We start from the raw sequence: 19,547 nt of genomic DNA on the forward strand, positions 1-19,547 counted from the left end.
GTAGCTGAGGACATGTGAAGCCCAGGGAGGTAAAGTAATTGTTCTGGGGTCACACAGCTAATGGAGACAAAAATTCCACTAAAGCCTCCATCCTCCCAACTCAGTGTCTAGCCAGCCCCCAACTCCAGCAGCTCACATTATCCAGCAACCAGCTAGAGGGAAGGCTACGTCCTGCTCCCTCAAGGCACTAAGTTAGAAACCCCCTTTTCTGGGACACCTTCCTTGGCTCCTGCATCCCGCAGTGAGTGGTCTTCTGGCCTCTTCCATCTCCGCCCTGTACCATCACACTTCCCCCACCACTAGGTCGGGCCAGTAGCCCAGTTTCTGTTGTGTGCCCCCAGTAGGCTGGACACTCCTGTGCGCACAGAGGTTTCACATCGATATCATTGGCACCTGGAACATACCGGGTGTCCTCTAAATGTGATTCGAACAAATCCATAAGGTATGGCTTTCCTTGTCAGGAGAAGAAAGGAGGCTGTTCTTTGTTCCCTCCTTGCACTTCGAGATGACAAGCCAATCTCCTTATCCCTCTAGAAAGGACCTAGAAAGAAGGTCTCTGGTGGTGTGATGCCTTAAGGAGCCCCTGTCTTTACCCCTCCCCTCCTCCTACCCCGGTGCCACCTGCAGCGGATCTCCCTATTGGGTTCTAAGATCCCATTGAACAAACAGTGCCCTTGCCTCCAGGCCCAGGCTCCTGCTGGGCCCCACCTTCGCCGGCTTCAAGGTGAGTCCCTTGCTGAGAAAGCTCCCATTCCTTCTCCCATCCAGTATGCCCTGCAGAGCTATCCCTGGCTGGCCTCAGGCCACACCACCACGTCACATCCGTTCATCATTTGTAGCAATGGGTCTGCATCACCCTTTCCAGAAACAGCCTTACTTGCCATTGCGTCCCTGTTTGCTCCTTGTGCCCTGTGTGTGAATATGGATACCCGAATGAGACTGTGAACACCTTTAAGAGTCACGGCATCTTTTGGATCTGTCCCAAAGCATTGTTGGTGATCAGACACAATGTTAAGGCGCCCACTGAATGCAATTTGGGAAGTATCTTGCGCCTCAAGATTGACCATTGCCTACTTGGTGGGGTCACAGTGTAATAGCATTGTGAGACCTCATAAAACAGCCCAGAGGCCTGGAGGGAAGGGAGAAGCGGCCCCATGGCAGTGATCCTTCTCTAGCACTTAGAATTGCCAGCAGCTGTGTGGAGCAGAAACCTGTCTAAAGCACGGTGGCAGATTATATTTTACAAAAATGGCCACAGCCATATTTCCAGTTGTACATGTTTCTATCTCATAAAGAGATGAAACCTGCTTCCCTCTCCTTGCAATGGGACTGGCCTTGGTGGCTGTTTCCATGACCAGAATGCAGTGGGAGCATCACTGTGACAGCCAAGGCTAGGTCATAAAAGATAAGCTGGATCTGCCTCTCTTGGGATGCTTGACCTTGGAGCCCACCCACCATGTAGAGAGGAACTCATAAGCCACAGAGAGGAGCCACGCGTAAATGTTTTAGCTGAAGCTAACTTAGGCCTCAGTCATCTGTCAATATCAACTGCCAGACCTGTGAGTAAGTAAACCTTCAGGGAACTCCAGCCCTGGACCCTTCCAACTGCCCCAGCTGACCCCAGGTAGAGCCAAGATGGGTAGCCTATGTGCCAAGACTGCAGGTTCATGAGCAGAATGAGTGCTGCGGTTGTTTTAAGCCCTAAAGTCTTAGCGTGATATATGACAGATTAGACAGTATGAATAACTGTTTAATGAAATAAATGTTATTTTTCTTGTAGAACAGAGTCCCAGGATAGGCAGCACAGGGGTGGTACTCAAGAAACAGGCTTTTTTTCCCTTCCTGACCCACTGTCCTTAGCATGTGACTTTGGTTCTTGAGATTGCAAGTTGGCTGCTCCAACTGTGGACATCACATCGAAGGTTCAGGCCAGAAGAAAGGGAGAAGGCACAGGGCAAAAAAAGAGAAGGTCCTATGGCAGCTGAGTCAACCCTTACAGTGTTCTATTAAGATGAGATTCAGGCTCGGTACTGCAGTTCCCCCAGATCTGGCCCTGTCGGGGTCATTCTCTGCTCCGTGCTAAAGTGGGACAGTGCTGCTACCCCCACTTCTGAATCTCAGTTTGTCATTTAGAAACAGCAGCACCATGAGGGCCTCAGGTCTTCATCAAAACCCTCGTGGTGACAGCTCTACTCTTTCCCTCTCGCCAGAAAGCTCAGACATGAGTTAGTGGGAGAGACAGCCACTGTGTCCCCATTCCTGTCTTTCCCATGACTCCTCTCTGGGCAAAGACCTTCACTCAGTTCAAGACCTGCTGACCCCACCATAGTCCACCATAGATACTGAGATACCTATGGCTCTGTGGAGGCTCAAGTTGGGTCCACTGCTTTAAACACATCCCCAGCTAGAGGTAAGGGAACTTCCCATATGTGTTATGATAGTTAATCTTATGTGTCAACTTGGCTAGACCGCAGTACCTAGGTATTTGGTAAAATATTATTCTGAGTGTTTCTATGATAATGATTTTTGGATGAGATTAACATTTACATAAGTGGACTATGGTAAAGTAGATTAACCTCTGTAATGTGAGTGGGCCCCATCCAATCAGTAGAAGGCCTAAACAGAACAAAGGACTGACCTCTCCCAAGCAAGAAGAAATTTTGCCAGTAGACAGCCTTTAGACTTAGACTGTAACTCTTCTCTGGGCCTCCTGCTTCCTGGCCTGCCTTGCAGATTTTGGACTTACTAAGTCTCCACAATAGCATGAACCAATAAATCAATATCTGTCTATCATCCATCTACACACACACACACACACATACACACACACACACACATCCTATTGGTTCTGTTTCTCTGGAGAATCCCAGACTCAAACAAACAAACAAACAAACAAACAAACAGACAGACAGACAAAACCCCAAACCTGCCCTGTATGTATTCAAACCCATTAGAATAACCTCTTACTTGAGATGCCCAAGGAAAATAAAAGTAATTTTCTTCCTACTTTAATTTTCAGTCAGTATTTTATTGAGCCTCTGCTAATTGCATTAGGTGCCAAGGGGGAACAAATATGAACATGACACAGACCCTGTTTTTAGGGAGCTCATATGCGATTGAGTCACACAGCACACCAGCATTTCCCAAAGTGTGATCCATACAATACTAATCCTGAGATATGCTCCTTAACCAAAGGACTGCTTGTTCTAAGAAGTTTTGAAAATACCACTCAGAGAGATTTTAATTAGGTTGACTATATATTCCAGTTTGCTCAATTCCAGTTTGCACCAATTGTCTTGCATCATTAGGAATGGCACCCCTTTTACTCTCTAAGTGTCCTCAGTTGGATCATAAATTATATGGTCACCCTCATTATGACTACGTAAGCATATTAAAGGCTCTGAGTCATCCTGCTTTAAAGAAACCCACTTAACTGCTAAGCTTGGTGTTTCCCAAATGTACCTGAGAACGGAATAATTTTTTACATTAACATCTATTAACAACTCCCAGGGTCAATGTTCTAAGAACATTGCCATAGACAGAAGTAACAGTTCAGTAACCTGCACACACAAGAAATAATAAGGACCAGAGCATCAGGGAAGCCTTCCTGAGGAAGGGGATTTGCAATGGGTCTTGAAGAATGAGCAAGATTTTGACAAGAAACAAGAAGATAGGAAGACCCTCCATATGGAGAAGCATCATCAGTCAAAGTTTGTTGTTCCAAATGTGAGTGAGAGAGGTTTGAAACAGCAGCTCTGCTGGCAGAAGGGTTTCTTTCCTCTTCGTGATTTCCATTCTAACACCCTGTGGCTGTCAACACAGACTCATCTCCTCGTTGGGGTGGACAATAGAGAGGGTCCTACCAATGGAGTAGGAACCCAAAATACTGCTTCTGATAGGTCCACTAAAGAAGGAAGTCACTGTCAAAATACTTAATATAGTCACTCAGAAGTCGTCGGCATCCCAGAAGCTGCTGAAGCCTGTCTGCATCAGTCTCCGCTTCTAGAAACTCTTTATCCAATGCAGGCTAATGGGTCACATTAATCTAGCCACAACCACATCAGCAAGAATTTGGATTGGTGCAATGATTAAAAGCTCCCAGCCTCACTCATCCAGTGTGGCAGAGGACCCATTTTGGGGTCTGGAGGTGGTTGATCCTCATGCCTGATTCTTGGTGAGCACAGGGAAGGTAGAGGCAGCAGACCATGAGAGCCAAGCATTCTCCAAAAGATGGAGTCCAGTCCACCTTTGGCTATGCTCTAGCTCATTAGAAATTCCTTGAGGGCAGGGACCAAGGTATAAATGTTTCTGGGATGTTTCCCACCGAACAGGCACACAACAAAATATTATTTAAGGAAATATGATGAGGTGTGGAATCCATGTGACTGCACTGAGCCCCATTTCCTTATCTATCGTATTAGGCTAATGATTTCTGTCCTTGTGTGTTCGGGAACTGAGAAATCAGTTGGGTCCCCATACACCTTAACATTTAGGTTAAGTTTGACCCAAGCCATCTTTCCATAGATTTGGGAAAGTCCAAAGTCTTCCTCAAGATTTCTGCAAATCCCATCCATGGGCCCCCAAACCCCAGAATTAGTTGTATTTGGACAATATCTTGCTTCCCTGAACTTACTATCTCCATTGCACCCAGTGTTTACCTGGCTTAGGACTCAGACTAAAATTTCCATTGATTTCCAGACACCCCATGCACACAAGGGATCTAGAAGTGTAGTGAACTTCACGGAATTTTTGAGGAAGTAGAGAGATTTCTACCAGAACAAGCCACTCAGAAATCACGTTAGACATCATAGTTCATTAAGAAGATAATAATAAATCTAAGAAGACCTTAGCCATCTCTACAACTTGGGCTCTGTACTAGCCTATGCTCTTCCCCTCTTACCTGGTCAAAGTCTCTTGCTCTTCCATCTATGAAACAAAAACCTAATTTCTCCAATTTCCTTACTCAGAGTAGTTTCACTATCCTTTATCACCCAAATTCTGCCCCCAAGCTCCCTCTACAGAGTCCCCTTGAAGCCCAGGAAGGATCACCTGTAAAGGCCAAGGCAGGTAAGGCACCTGGGCAAAGGCCTTCCTCTTCTATAGTCTTCAGGATATGGGAAGCATAAGTTGATCCCTAGTTCTCCTTATAACATTGAAGTGAATTGGGATGCTAGTTTCAGCAAACTCCCAGACTCCTTGCATGTAATTGTGAACTTTCCTTGCAGTGTAATCTCATTTGAACATCCTCATTTCCCCTTTGCAATCTTTGCGTTGATCCCGGCATCAGAAAATGCAAGCTTATTTCTATACATATCTAAGTTAATTCTCCTTTCTTTTTCATTTTCCTACGATGCTCCTTCATCCCCTAAAATTTTTGATCAGATATAGACAAAGCCCTCCTTTCTGAAGACTTGATGTTCAAGGCAGGGTTCTCTCCAGAAGCAGAGGCTGAGTACCTTGGTGCAGGTCATTTATTTGGGAGGTGACCCCATAAAGGTGTGAAGGATCAGAAAGAATGGGGTGGAGAAGGAGAAAAAGCCAACTTAATGACTCATCATCAAGGTTGCAGCCATAGGCAGTAGCTGCTCTAGTCCGCAGGACCTCTGAACATTAGAGAGAATGCTATTTGAAGTTGTCTGAAGGATGAGAGGTTGGAATGTTTGTACACTGGCTTCCATCCCTCATTGGGAGTGAGCCACTCCCAGACAACACTGCCATTGCCTTCTGGGATGCCCTCGCTCGTTGGTTGAGCAGCTTCCTTCTGGAGAAGGCCCTGGGCTGGAAATGAACATGCACTTGAAATGGACCTAGGCCAGTGCCAGCATGTGTCTGAGCTCATCTAGAACCGCCCCTTCACAGTTGCAGCTGACATTGGAGGTGAGCCAATGGATGCTGACACATGGCACCAAATCCTTCTGCTGCACATAGTAAGAGCTGTACTTGTTAAAAGTTAGGGCGCCTGGGGGACTCTGTCAGTTAAGCATCCAACTTCAACTCAGGTCATGATCCCAGGGCCCTAGGATCAAGCCCCATGCTGGGCTCCCTGCTCAGTGGGAATCCTTCTCCCTCTGCCCCTAACCCTACTCTGGTTCATGTGCTCAAGCTCTCTCTGTCTGTCTGTCTCTCTCTCTGTCTCAAATAAATAAATAAATAAATAAATAAATAAATAAATAAATAAATCTTAAAAAAAAAAAAAGTCAAAGGGAAGAGGCTTATCGACAGTTACACTTCCTTACAGGCTCCGATCAAGATTTCAGAATCTCTATAAGGTTGAAATTATGCTTCCAAGTGTAACTGTTATGTACCCTGTTTTCCTTCATCCATACTCCTAGGGAAGCAATGCCCAGGGGAAAGACATGGGTCTTATAAAAAAGCTATATGCCCATCCCTTGGGGAGGAGGGAAGAAAGGAATTTATCATCAGATTAAATTCTTTGTAGATTGTATATTTTGATGTATAGATCCTTTAGTCCACACAACCTTGCAGCCCCTTATACAGATGAGGGAATGCAGGCTTAGAAAGGAGACACACCTTGCTCATAGCCACACAGCTGGTTGTTCCACCACTCTGCAATGCCTTTGAACACCAGGCATAAAACTTTCAATGACTCAAGTTTTTCTGAGATATAATTGACATATAACATTGCATAAGTTCAAGGTGCAAAACCTAATGATTTGATAGAAGCATGTATTGACAAATGATTGCCACAGTAAGTTAATTAACATCTACCACCTTTTAGAGTTACACATTTTTTTTTTGGTTATCTTTGTGATGAGAACCTTTAAGATCTATTCTCCTAGCAACTTTAAGCTATGTAACAGAGGACCGTTGACTTAGTTTTTCGAGCTTAGTTTTTCCTCTTTAAAACAAGACGCATGATTATGATCAGACTTTTGTGGATACGATTTCCCACCACAGTGAGTACACTTCTCTTCTCCTCTTGTTACTTCCATGACTCTTCGATGTTTAGCCCTTCAGGCTCTGGACCTAAAGAAGGAGCCCCAGAGTTTATAAGTGCCTCACCTTGTGCTCAGCTCCTGGAGCACTTCCCTCTGTCACCTCCATCTACTCAATGCTATAGAAACTCTCTATTAAAGCTCTCAGGAGCTCAGAGCTGGAAAAGAGAGCTGAGCTGTTGGACCAATTAAAGCAACAAGCCAAGAATGGTGAGCCACCTTGTGTGCCCATCATAGACTAAATGGCTAATGTGAAGGATGGACCCAATGAGATCAGCTGATCTACACCTTCCATCGTGCTTTCCCCACTCAGTACCACTATCTTTCCAGCAAATAGGCCATTGGACATCATCAACTTCACCGGGCACCATATATGTATTAGCTTGTGCTTCTTGCACAACAGAATTTCTCGTCCTTGGTGGAGGGAGCTCTGTCCACCAGCTGATGATGGGTCTGCTGGAAAAAGTCTGTCCAACCCTGGTTCCACTGCAGGCGGGGGAGCCTAGGAGTCTGCTCTGGGGAAACCCTTAGGCTGCTGGTCCCAGGCAGAGTCAAAGGGATCCAAGCTTCCCCTCTTCTGCAACCTCACCCTCCCACCTTCTCCCCATCCCCCCAAAAAGAGGGGAAAATCAATTTCAATCAACGTGGAATGTAATATTATCAAATGTCAGCTGCTGAGGTCATGCGCTTTGAAAATTATCTTTGACAGCTTCTGGTCGACTTAATTAAGTGCTCCCCAAAAAGGGGGGAGGGAGGCAAAAATACTCTGATTGCTAGCTGCTCTGCCTTTGTGCTTTAGAGCTTCTATTGACAACTCTGAGCAAGATTGCCTTAGGGGGTTTTATTGATAGATTCTCGCCTGATATTGGAATGATTCTTGCACAGATAAATCACATTTAGATTTGTTGGTAATTGAGGAGAATTGATTGGTGCAGGAGGGAAGCCCCCAAGGGGTGGTCTCCTTGTCCTCATTGCAGGAAGCTCAGGGGAAAGTGGGGAGGGGTGTCATCGGAGAACAGAGAGCCTGCAGGGGAGGACCCAGACCTCATTGTTTATCTGTCAATTCTGACTTCCTCAGAAACTTGCTCCACCTCGTCCCCTCCCAAAGGAGGGGCACAGAGGAGAATATGAGGTGGAGGCTGGGGAAAGATTTGTTCCGGACACTTTTGGGTGGCGCTGTTTCAGGAGTGTCCTGAGTCGTGTGATCGTGACCTCAGCCTGAATCTTTCTCTCTCTTTCTCTTCTCTCTCTCTCTTCCAAGTCAGACTATGCCTCTCTGCTCCAGACCCTTCAAAGACTTCTGCGCAGAGCCCAAGAGTTCCAACTTCACAGAATGGCCTCTGTGGGCTGGCCCTGCCTACCTGAGTCCAGCCGTCACTCCCGCCTCTCCTATCAGCTCAGAACTTCTTCTAGCCTCCTTCTCCCCTCCTTGGGGTCAGTTCCCTTAGGGGTCAGATTGTGGGAGCTTCTCCCTTGAGACCTTCCCCAAAACCAGAGGCTCAAGCAGGTCACTGCCAAGGGGATCCCTAATACGTGTCCAGACCTGTCCAAGCAGCAGAGCTTTTGTGCCCAAATCCATCTCGTGTGGGATCCTCACTGCACAAATCAGAGACAAGCAGGGCTGCTGTGTGGCCAGGACCCCGTCAACTGAGCCTTCATCTCTCCCATTTGTGGTGCGTCCCTTGGAATGGCAATGAGCACTGTTTGAATACCACTGACTCAGTCCAACTCCATAATTCTCCAGACTGCTAATGCCCAGGGTGGGAAAGTGATTTGCCCAGGGTGTCAGAGCCAGGAGGAAGACTAGGGCTAGGACTTCTGATTCCCAGACTGGCTCTTCACTAACCATTAGCTTTTCACCTATGCCATGCTGCCCCTCTCGTATTACCACTGAGACAACTGAGGTTCAAAGGCATAAGGTGATGTGTCCTGGGTCACACAGAAAGGCATGGGTGTGACAGAAAGGCATGGGTGTAAGCAAAAGTCAGACTCCAATGCCCAAGTCCTGGCTGAAGGTTTGAAGAAAGAGCTAGTATCCCATCGAGCCCTGTTCCCACGGTGGAAGGCAACCACCATGTTCTGGGTTGGTGCCTTCTAAAGCTGGTCTTCTTTCAGTCCATGGACCCCAGCCCCATCCATCGCAGTGCAGCAGACATTGGCTCTTATATCTCTGGTCCTCAGCTTCCCACTTCCCACTCTGTTCCTAGATTTTCTCCTCACTAGTTTGTGCCTCACTTACAACTGGGGATTGTGGCAAACAATAAAAGCACTCAAAGAAACTGGGTGCAGAAGCACAGTACTTGTATCTGGAAAAATCTCCTAACACCCCAAGGTCCCTGCAGAGGAAGCACGGGAGAGTGTGAGTACCAGGAAGAGATTGGAGCTGGGGCCCAGCAATGGACAATCACTGCCAACCTGGTTACACTTGGTGGTGCAAAGAAGTGAGTTTCTGGGTCCATGGGGTTCTTTAAAGTTTGTGAACTGGGGTTATACACTCACTTTGTATTCTTTTTTAAATGCGATAGAGCCAGTCCATGCCCAAGATTGGCCTTGGGCTCAAACTTGATTGACTCTCCTCACCCCCTGAGCATGGAGAGACTGCTCATGGCCAGTCCCGGAGCAGAGGATGGCTTCGCCCTCAGCCATCTCCAACAGTTCCTGGCCAAACAGTGGCACAAGTGACCAGAGCTGTCCTGGGGACTGTGGCCCCAGAGACACTGTGATCACCAGGCAGATGACCAGTGACTTCATCTTTTGCCATAACAAAATATCATAGCCTGGGGCACTTAAGCAACAAATATTTATTTCTCCCAATTCTGGAGGCTGGGAAGCCCAAGCTCAAGATGCTGGCAGATTCGGTTCCTTGTAAGCCCCTCTCCCTGGCTTAGAGATGACTACTTTCTTACTGTGTGTTCACATGGCCTTTCCTCATTGCAGGCATGTGAAGAGGGCTCTCTCTCTCTCTGTGTCTCTCTTCTGAGGGCACTAATCACACCATGGGGACCCCACCCTCACTATTTCATCTAAGTCCAATTAGCTCCCAAGGGCCCCTCCAAATACCTCCAAATACTCTCACATTGAAGATCGGGTCTTCAACTTATGAATTTGGGGGGACACAAACATGGAGCCCATAATAACCAGTGTTCCAAGGATGCAGCCAGAGGTAGAGAAGGTGACAGCTGGAGGCTGATACTGAAAACCCAAAGTTTAGACAGTCACCCAGCCCAGAAGGACCAACAGACTCTCCTTCCTTAGTCTCACCTCCTCCCCTACCCCTACCTTCAACATTTCTTGCAATTTCAGTGTTGGCTTTGGGAAGAGATAAACTATGAGGTGTCTGAGTTGGTCTGCAGGGGGCCATTTTCAGGGTTCCTGCTCTGGCTCCAAGCTCAGGTAGGGACTCTGAAATGTATCTGTGGGTGACCTGGCTACTCAGCCTAGCCAGTCAGTGGCAGAGTTGGACAGCCACCTGGGGCTGTGTAGACGGCAGGGTGGCTGGCACCCCAGGGGCCCGGCAGAGGGAGAATGAGTGGGAGCTGAAGTGAGTGTGTGCCCTGTTGCTGCAGGCCTAACTGAGTGCCCTGGCAACTGTCAGAAGCTCCCAGCAAGAGGCATGTTGTTCCAACTGGTCTGCCCAGGGAGGGTGTTGTGTTCACAACAGCTTCCCATAGGTTAGCCTTGACCCTGATATGACAAAAATCTCCCCTAAACCCTCCAAAGAAGACCCCCTCCTCCACGGGGGCGGCCTTTGGCCTCCTAGACCCCGTGGTCCCCCTGCCTGCTGGCTCTCCTCCTCCTGGGACCCGCTGCCTTGCCTTTTGCCACTGTGCTCTTGCATAGCTCCCTGAGCCAGACAGTTGGTAAAAATGCACATGTGAAGATGTCTTAATATTAAATATAATTAGATATTATACCACATGCAGGGCTGTATGATTAGTGAAATATATGATCATTAGTTATTAGATTAATGTGTCTACTTGTGTAACTGAAAGCCATTTGCAAGCCGAAATGAAATAGCTCAATTTGCTGTAATTGACTGATCTCCCAGAGAGAGAGTCGTACATTTGCTTATGTACAAGGCGATTTCTTCAGATGTCGTCCCAGATGCAAGACAAAGAGCAGCCTCTCCCTGCGCCCCAAACCATGGGGCCAACTCTGCCACTGACTGGCTGGGCAGCCGGAGTAGCCAGGTCACCCACAGATACATTTTGGGGTCTCTGCCGAATGGAGGTATCCAGGTTGCGCACCAGTTTCTCTTTGTGCTGAAGGGTTACCTTGGTCTAACTTCCCCCAAGAGCCCCGGAGGGAACACTGGCATCCTGCTGGTCAAAGACAAATTGAGCTGCCTGGTAGACACTTTACCCTAGCCCCCTCCCCAGTGCTTTTACTCTGTGTGTGTGTGTGTGTGTGTGTGTGTGTGTGTCGGTTTCCAGGACAACCGAGCTGCAACTAACTAATAAAAAGGTTTGCAAAGCACTCCACAAATAGAAGATACAACTGGAATACTTATTATTGTGGTTATGGCCCAGTAATAACCAGATGCTAACGAGGGTGGCACGAGATTAAATTAAAAATTGGCAAGCTGCTAGGCAGCCAGGGCTGGTTCACAGGGCATGAGCCTGCCCACTCCCCTCCAACCAGCAGGTAGTCCCTGGCCGCGCCAGCGAGCGAGGCTTCGTTTTCCCACCAGAAAGGGGGCCAGTGTGCCACCAGGGGGGAGCCCTCTGCGTCCTCAGGCAAGTCAGGGATCAGTGACCAACAGGAGATAACACTGTCATGCCAGGCTGAATTCATCCACATGTTATTTGAGCCACAGAACTGATTTTCGAATAAGTGGCCTAGGTGGTAGTTCACTTCATTGTATAGATAAGAAAACGGAGTCAGAGGGAAGACAAACTGTGGGATCCTGGGCACATGGTTGTCTTCTCTGGACCCCAGTGTCCTTGGAGGGAATATGGTAGGCTCACGCTTTAGACTGTTATCATCGTACCCAGAATAGCTAGTACCCTAATTTCTCTTCTAAAGATGTTTTCCCCTTTGTAGTGTGTTTAGCAATCAGTGCCTTGAAAACTCCTTAAGAGACCTTAACTAGAGGTTTCACTTGCAATTTTATTTATGAATCAGGCAATCAATCAAATTAACAAGTATTTATTGAATATCTAATAGGAACTGAGTATGCTGCTGCGGGATAGCAAGGAACAGAAGTTTGGGATGTGGGCCCTGTCCGCAGGGAGCTTCTGACCCAGTGTACAAGGTTGGCACACGGGAGGGGCTTTGGAATGAACACAAAGGAGAGTGTGCCAAGCTGAACGGGAGCGTCTCCAGTGCCCCGGAGTCTCTTCAAATGGCAGAGACATCACTGCAGGCGAAAGAGGTCAGAAAAGGCTCGTGGAAAAGCTGGGGCAGGTGGGAGGCTTGAAAGCACAGACTTCACATTTCCCTGAGCAGTACACTTAAGATGTGTGCAGTGGGCGATGCCCCCATCCTATCTCATCTTCCATGATACTTAGCACTGTCTGATATATTATACATCATATTTATCTATCTTGTTTTCCCCCAACCAGACATGTAAGCTCCAAAGGGCTGAGACTGGAGACTGTTTCGTTCATTGCTCTGTCCTCAGAGCCTGGTACACAGTAGGTGCTAGGTGCTCCATAGATGATTGGTGAATGCTTGAGTGGCTGGGGTTCCCCCTCACCCCCCACTGTCTTCCTCTGCATTCTCACTCTTTGGTGCTCATCATCTCTTGCCAGACAACAGCAGAACTCTCCTCGTAGGTTTCTCTTGCCAGAAACCCTGGACCATTCACTTCCTCCTAATTTGTATTCTGATTTTTTTTTTCATGTTTAGCTGTCAAGTTCATTCCAAGGTCCCTGAGAGCAAGGCTTGGTCTTCTCATCCAGCCAACATTTGTTACACACATACTAGGAGTCACGTATTGAGTTAGGTGCCGGAGAACAAAACTGTGGTGACAGAGAATAATCATGGCTCTCAATAAGTCAAGCTACATGATGGAGAAAGTAAATAAAAAGACAGAAAGACAGCTGCCCCATAAAGTGCTAAGGAACCTGGATGCTGTACAAGAACCTAAGGTCCAAACATCATGTCACAGAGAAGTGGTATCTAAGCTGAAGTGTGGAGGATGAGTAAGAATCAAGGAAGCAGGAGACAGGATGACCCGGACTAGAACAGCACCATGGCAGAGACCATCACGAGCTGAGTCCTCGGGGACTGCAAGGTGTCCTGGGTGGCTGAAGTCCACAGGCTGGGCTAATGGCACATGGAGTGAGCCTGGCCAGGTCGACAAGTGTGTCAGATTATGGCGCCGTCACTGGGTTTAGCAAACTAGAGGCTGGTCTTTGGCTTTCAGTCCACTTGAGAGAAGTTTTGAAAGCAAGACAGAGTCTGACGCAGGCTTTGGAAGGTGAAGGGGTGGGAAGAAGTTGACCTGAGTGTGCATGGGGCAGAGGGAAAGATCAGGTGAAGGCCAGCGGAGGGCCATCAGGTCAAGGGAGGGATTTTATGGTTTCTGTTTTGATGAGAAAGGACTGAACTCTTCGTATTGTCATGGGAGAAGAAGTGGGGCAAGGGTTAAGGGTTAGGGTTTGACACACCACTGTACCTTCTCTGCCCATGGGGTGACAGCCACCTTCCCCACTCCCTACCCCACAGGAGGACTCGTCCTCCACCCCTTGGGGAAAGGAAGTGAATGTGTCCTGTAGAGGACTGGAACACATTTACATCCCATGTAAAAGTTTTGGCCTCTCTGCCTAAATTACCAATGACCGTATCTGCCTGCGTGAGGGGAGACTAGGGGCAAAACTGTCTCTCTGGCCTCAGTCTCAAGAACTCAAGAATGAGCAGAGAAAAAAATCCACACACCGTCTTTTGCAGGATATATATCTATCTATATCTATATCTATATGTGTGTGTATATATGTGTGTGTGTGTGTGTGTGTATATATACTTGAGAGAGAGAGAGAGAGTGCAGGAGAGTGGGGGAGGGTGGAGGGAGAGGAAGAAAGAGAATCTTAAGCAGACTCTATCCTCAGCGTGGAGCCTGACTTGGGGCTCAATCCAAGGAGGCTGAGATCATGACCTGAGCCAAAACCAAGAGTCAGTAGCTTACCCGACCAGGCGCCCCTCTTGGGCAGCTAATGTTTGAAGATGACCAACCCTATTAATGCAAATGTTTTGGGTAATGAAGAAATCCATTTTTTGTTTTCCAAGAGGAAAATTTTTCCCAGATGCACCCACCAAACCTCCACCTTGACCAGACTGGATGTCCCAGCTACCCTGGCTGCAGAGGAGGAGGCCGGGAGAGGGGATGGGGCTGCCACAGCCAGTGTAGACCATTCCCCAATTGCCACATTGCTGCCACTGGTGGAATTAGGGCCTGAGGAGCCAGGAAAGAGAAGAGAAATGACTGTCGAGTGAGCAACTCCCAGTCTGCCTTGCCCACTACACGTACATAAGCTCACCTGCCAAGGTGCTCACTACCAAGACTGTGAGCGGCAGCCATGTGGGCCACCCTCCCTCTACCAGAATTCAGCACGGGGGCAGCGATCACGGCAGAGGCAACACTGTGCTGGGGAAGCCACTAGATCTGAGCTGCCTGGTTCCGTATCTGAGTCCATGTTCGGCTGCCCCCCCTGACACATCATGGGTCCTGGGCAAATTAGTCAACCTCTCAGCCCCTCAGACTCCCCACCTGAAAACAAGAATCATACCGGTCTTCCTGGGATACAATGGGGTTGCTGGGAGAATAAGTGCATTACATGGGACAAAGCTCTTGGACAGGACATGGAATGAGGATGGATTTGCTACATGTTGGCGATCGCGAGCACATGTGGATGCCTTAGCGTGACCTCAGCATTTTAAATGCATCGTGTATGCTTTTTAACATAAGCCTGCAAGGCATATATTCTTACACCCATTTTAGAGATGAGAAAACAGAGTCTCGGGGAAGGGAGGTAACCTATCAAAAGTCATGAGGCCAGAGGGCGGCAGAGCCAGGGTTGGAACCTAAGTCCAAAGCCCGGTTCTTTCTAGGAGACTGTGTCCTCTTTTGCGGCCAAAGAACCGGTGGAGTCAGGCCACAGGCGTCAGCCCTGCACAATTGCCCTCTGGCTTTCTGCAGCCTGCACTTCAAACCGAAAACCATCAGCTTCCCCAGAAGCCATGTCTGCCTCAGAAGGAGCTTGAAAGCTGGGCCTCTGCAGCCTTGTGACGCGTCACAACGCCCCATGGGAGGGGAGGCTCCGTCTTCTCCCCCATCCTGCTGGTGCTCACGGGGTGTGGAAGCAGAGATGCTCCACCAGCACCCTCTTTCTCCAAAAGGTCTTTTGTGAACTGTGGATTTGTGGGTGTCATGCTGGCCTCCTAGTTCTCAGGATGATGGGCCAGGTGCGCCTGGACAGCACCCACACCACGCACACACACACACAACACATCCCCGTCACCTCCTCTCCTGCTGCCCCAATCCCAAGTCACCACTGAAGTCCAGCCTGCAGCCCGCCTCTTCCAGCAAACAGCCGGCACCCATGCCACACTGGACCCCTGCCTGTGTCTTCCTCTCCCCCTATGAGATGGGGGACAAGTCTGACTCCTGGCTCAAACGGGCAAGGCCTGCCCTCCCCCAAGCCCACTCTAGAAATGCACCCTGGTAAAATACTACATTTTTCTCAAGCCATCTCTGCCTGCAAAGTGAGCACATGGAGTTGAGATGTCAGAAACCAGACAAAAGGCTTTACTATAACTGATATGGATTAAAACAGAAATGGAAAGCAAGATCTAAGACACCGAAGCCACCAGTCAGGACTGTCACCAAGCGAGCCAACAATGGCCCCCAAGCCGGGTCACACAACAGCACTTCCAAGGGAGCAGGGAAGACCCAACTACAGCCCCGCTGAAGATCACCGTCACCTAGAGCGCCCCCCACCAGGGCCAACCACCCCCACCACATGATAACACATAATCTGCTTCTGAAAATGACGCATCCAACACCTTGAGAAATTAGTGTGAGGGCCCTGGGATGTACAACGGGGCACCTGGGGGGCTCAGTAGGTTGGGCACCTGCCTTTGGCTCAGGTCATGATCCCAGGGTCCTGGGATTGAGTCCTGTATCGGGCTCCCTGCTCAGTGAGGAGTCTGCTCCTCCCTCTGCCCCTCCCCCTGCTCATGTGCTCTATCTCTCTCAAATAAAAAAAAAATTTAAACACACACACACACACACACACCAGATGTGATCGATTGTCTGTTCTGCAAAGATGACCTTGATCCCTTCCTCCCTCCATCCCTATACATCAAGTTGCATGTCTTTGCTGCCTGTTGCCATTGTGTGTTCTATACCCATCCTGGCCACCAGCTCCCCTTGCTGTGGACAGGAGCACATGGCAGGATACCCGATGAATACCCGCAGTGCAGCAGCTTCCGCCAGCCAGGGGAGGCCGGGTCCATACCAGCATGCCGAGAAACAAGAGCTGAGCCCAGGTGCACCCCGACAGGGCCCAGGCCTACCCCCAGCCCTAAGAACATCACTGATAATGCAACTTCTGGTGCTTTTTTTCATTTTGCCAGAGATAAAGATACCTACGCGAGTCCATCCATCCATCCATCCATATATATACATGTTAGCCACGGCAACTAAGAAAGCCATCCAAATTGCAGCACTGAAATGAACAGAGCTGAACAATAAGCTAAAACATGCCTAGAGCAAGTTGAGCAATAAACAGGTTTTTAATTTTTTCCCCTTCCATCTCTTGAGTGTCTGTTTCTGATGGATGATGTGACAGAGGAAGGCGGCTCCATAAATTCCGAATTCTGAATACTAAATCAGTGAGTGGCAGCCGAGTGCTGGGCGCCTAGTTCTCCTTCTTCCTGGAGCGGCAGTTTTATGGGGACTCTGTGACCCAGCCCCGCCCCTCCCGAGGGGCCGAGGGGCCGATGCACTCAGTGACCAGGCAGTGGGATCACGTGCCCATCACGGTGGCTTGCCAGGGTGGCCTCTGAATCCCTGACTCTGGGAAAGTGGGATTCAGAAAGGCAAGAGGTCTTGCTCAAGGTCACAGAGGTGCAGAGATGAGTTTGCAGTGTTGGTGTGGCTCTTTGGGTGCCCTCCATCCCAAAGTTGGGGCTCTTTCCCCTTTTCTGCATGAGAGAAATTGAGCTTCAGGTCTCTTAAGTAGCTCAGCACAGGGAAAAAGTGGGACTGAAACCCCAACTTGGTTTGCATCCAGAATTCATATTTTTTGCAGCAGAAGGGACCTTCTTGAACTTTTTGACATCGTGGCACATATACAAAATAATAATACTTGTGCTACATGCCAGAATGACCTGGAAGGGATTTGAGAGTCTTCCTATGGGGGCTGGTGGAAATTTTTTATCACTTTTGGTTTATATTACATAATTACAAACAAGAAAAATAAGTATTGGGAAAGATATTAAATATTGAATATGTATAAAAATCTCAAAGAGTATATTTTCATATTTGTAATAAGAAACCCTAACTTGCTTCTGTGAGCATAACATTCTCATATCAAATTTTATGTGCAAAATGGCTGCACCCAATTCCTGATCAATACCTCTTAATGATGGTGTCTTCAAACTCTCAACAACCGCCACTCACAAGAAACTTTGTTCACATGAGTATGCAATAAAATTTTTAAATCATTTTTTTTACAGACAGTTAAAAAATTTACAACAGTTGAAATTATATTTTAAGAACGTAATAGCCTTTCCTTTTCTTTCACTGACAATTATACTGTTGGAATGTCTTGTGATACTACATTTGGATTTCTAATTGAACTGAACTTTTCCATAGCAAATGCTTCAATATAATGATAAAATTTGATTTGAGGGTTGCGTATGCAATATTTGAGCATCACCCAACAGTTGGCTTGGGCCTTCCCGAAAGGGCTCATCAGCTGCAAATGAAAGAGAGAATCTCATAAAAATAAAGCAGAGGCCCTGGGACTCCTGCCCATTCCAGGAACTCATACCATGTTCCACACATACCCCAGGCTGTGTGCTGTGCTCCTTGGGTGCCCAGAACACAAGTCCTCCAGCACCTCCCCAGCTCCTTGCATGCGATGGACAACTGTTTGCAGAAGTAGGCATGCAAGAAGCAGAACACCTCTTGGCTGCTCCTGGAGGGTCAGTGCTGTCCCTGCGCATAGGTGTGTTTGCCACAGGTAAGGACTGCACGGTGGCTCTTTGGAGTCTGTTCCCTTCAGACTGTGCTCAGAGGAGTCCCCACCAAGGTCCTGGAAGCCAATGCTGATAGGGATTCCAGGAGCTTCCAAGGCTAAAAGCATCACTATCTCTTTGCCCACTTATAAGACTTTTGTGCCTGGCCATCTGGTGGGAAACTTTGCTCTTGGTTATGCTTCCTTCCATCATTATTGAATCAGGTGAATAATCATCTGAGAATGTAACTGAGATTTCTTCTCCCAGTGCTTTTTTCATCTTACCTTTCTTTGTCATTTAGGTGGCAGGTGCCCTGCCCTCCAGGGCCACAGCCAAGAACATGGTGCCACTGTCCAGCTTAGAGTCTCAGGGCATGCTTTTGAATGTCCATAGCAGAAATGAAGGTGTGAGAGCAAAGAGTTTTGTGAAATAATATTTTTGCAGCACTTAAAAAGGGCTTGGAAGTGTCAGAGCACAGATTTTAAACAGAATAGAGAGGAATCTAAGCTGAATAACAATCATTACCTTAACCAACTGGCCCTGACTGAGGTTCAGAGGTGAGGAAGACCAGATAGCAGCTGAGAGAAGAATCAAAGGAGGTGGGACTGGAGTTTCAATGAGTAGGTGTCTGACATAGAGCCCAGCAGAACTGCCTCATAGAGCTGGGAGTGAAAGGCAATCAACATAATGACAAAAACCCTGATTCTAGATCCCGGTTAGAGCAGAAGAGAATATTGTTTGCATTCCAGGATGGAGTCCAGGAGGCCAGGTGTCCCTTTCTAACATGGCACCTGAGTGGAAGACTAGCCATGACTGAAAGTGTCTTCATGATCTGATCAGTCTTGGGTGTCCATTTATCCTCAGGTGCTACGGAGAAAGCCACCAGCATCCCCATGCTCCCTAAAAGAGATGTAGATGTGGCCCAGAGGGCAGCTGGAAAAGAGGCAAAGAGGCTTTGCTGCTGGGACAAAGAGAGAGCCATTGACCTGGTGTTGACCTGGCAAGTGGAAACCACAGTAGGGACCAAGGTCACATGCTACAGGTACGGCAGGGGCAGAGGCCAATATCCCAGGATCCATGACAAAGTCAACAAGATGTACCTCCTCTGGCTTCCAGAAACATAGATTACTCCAGGAAAAGGAGGAAAAAAACAGAAGTTAAATCCTGAACTGACCATGGGTTTTTTTTGTGTGTGTGTTTTTAAGATTTTATTTCTTTATTTGAGAGAGAGAGAGTGAGAGAGAGAAAGAGAGCACAAGCAGAAGAGGAGGGACAGAGGGAGAAGCAGATTCCCCCCTAAGCAGGGAGCCCGACATGGGGCTCAATCCCAGAACCCTGGGATCATGACCTGAGCCAAAGGCAGATACTCAACTGACTGAGCCCCCCAGGTGTCCTGAACTGACC

The sequence above is a fragment of the Nyctereutes procyonoides genome, unplaced genomic scaffold (assembly GCF_905146905.1).
Source record: "Nyctereutes procyonoides isolate TBG_1078 unplaced genomic scaffold, NYPRO_anot_genome, whole genome shotgun sequence".
Lineage (NCBI taxonomy): Eukaryota > Metazoa > Chordata > Mammalia > Carnivora > Canidae > Nyctereutes > Nyctereutes procyonoides.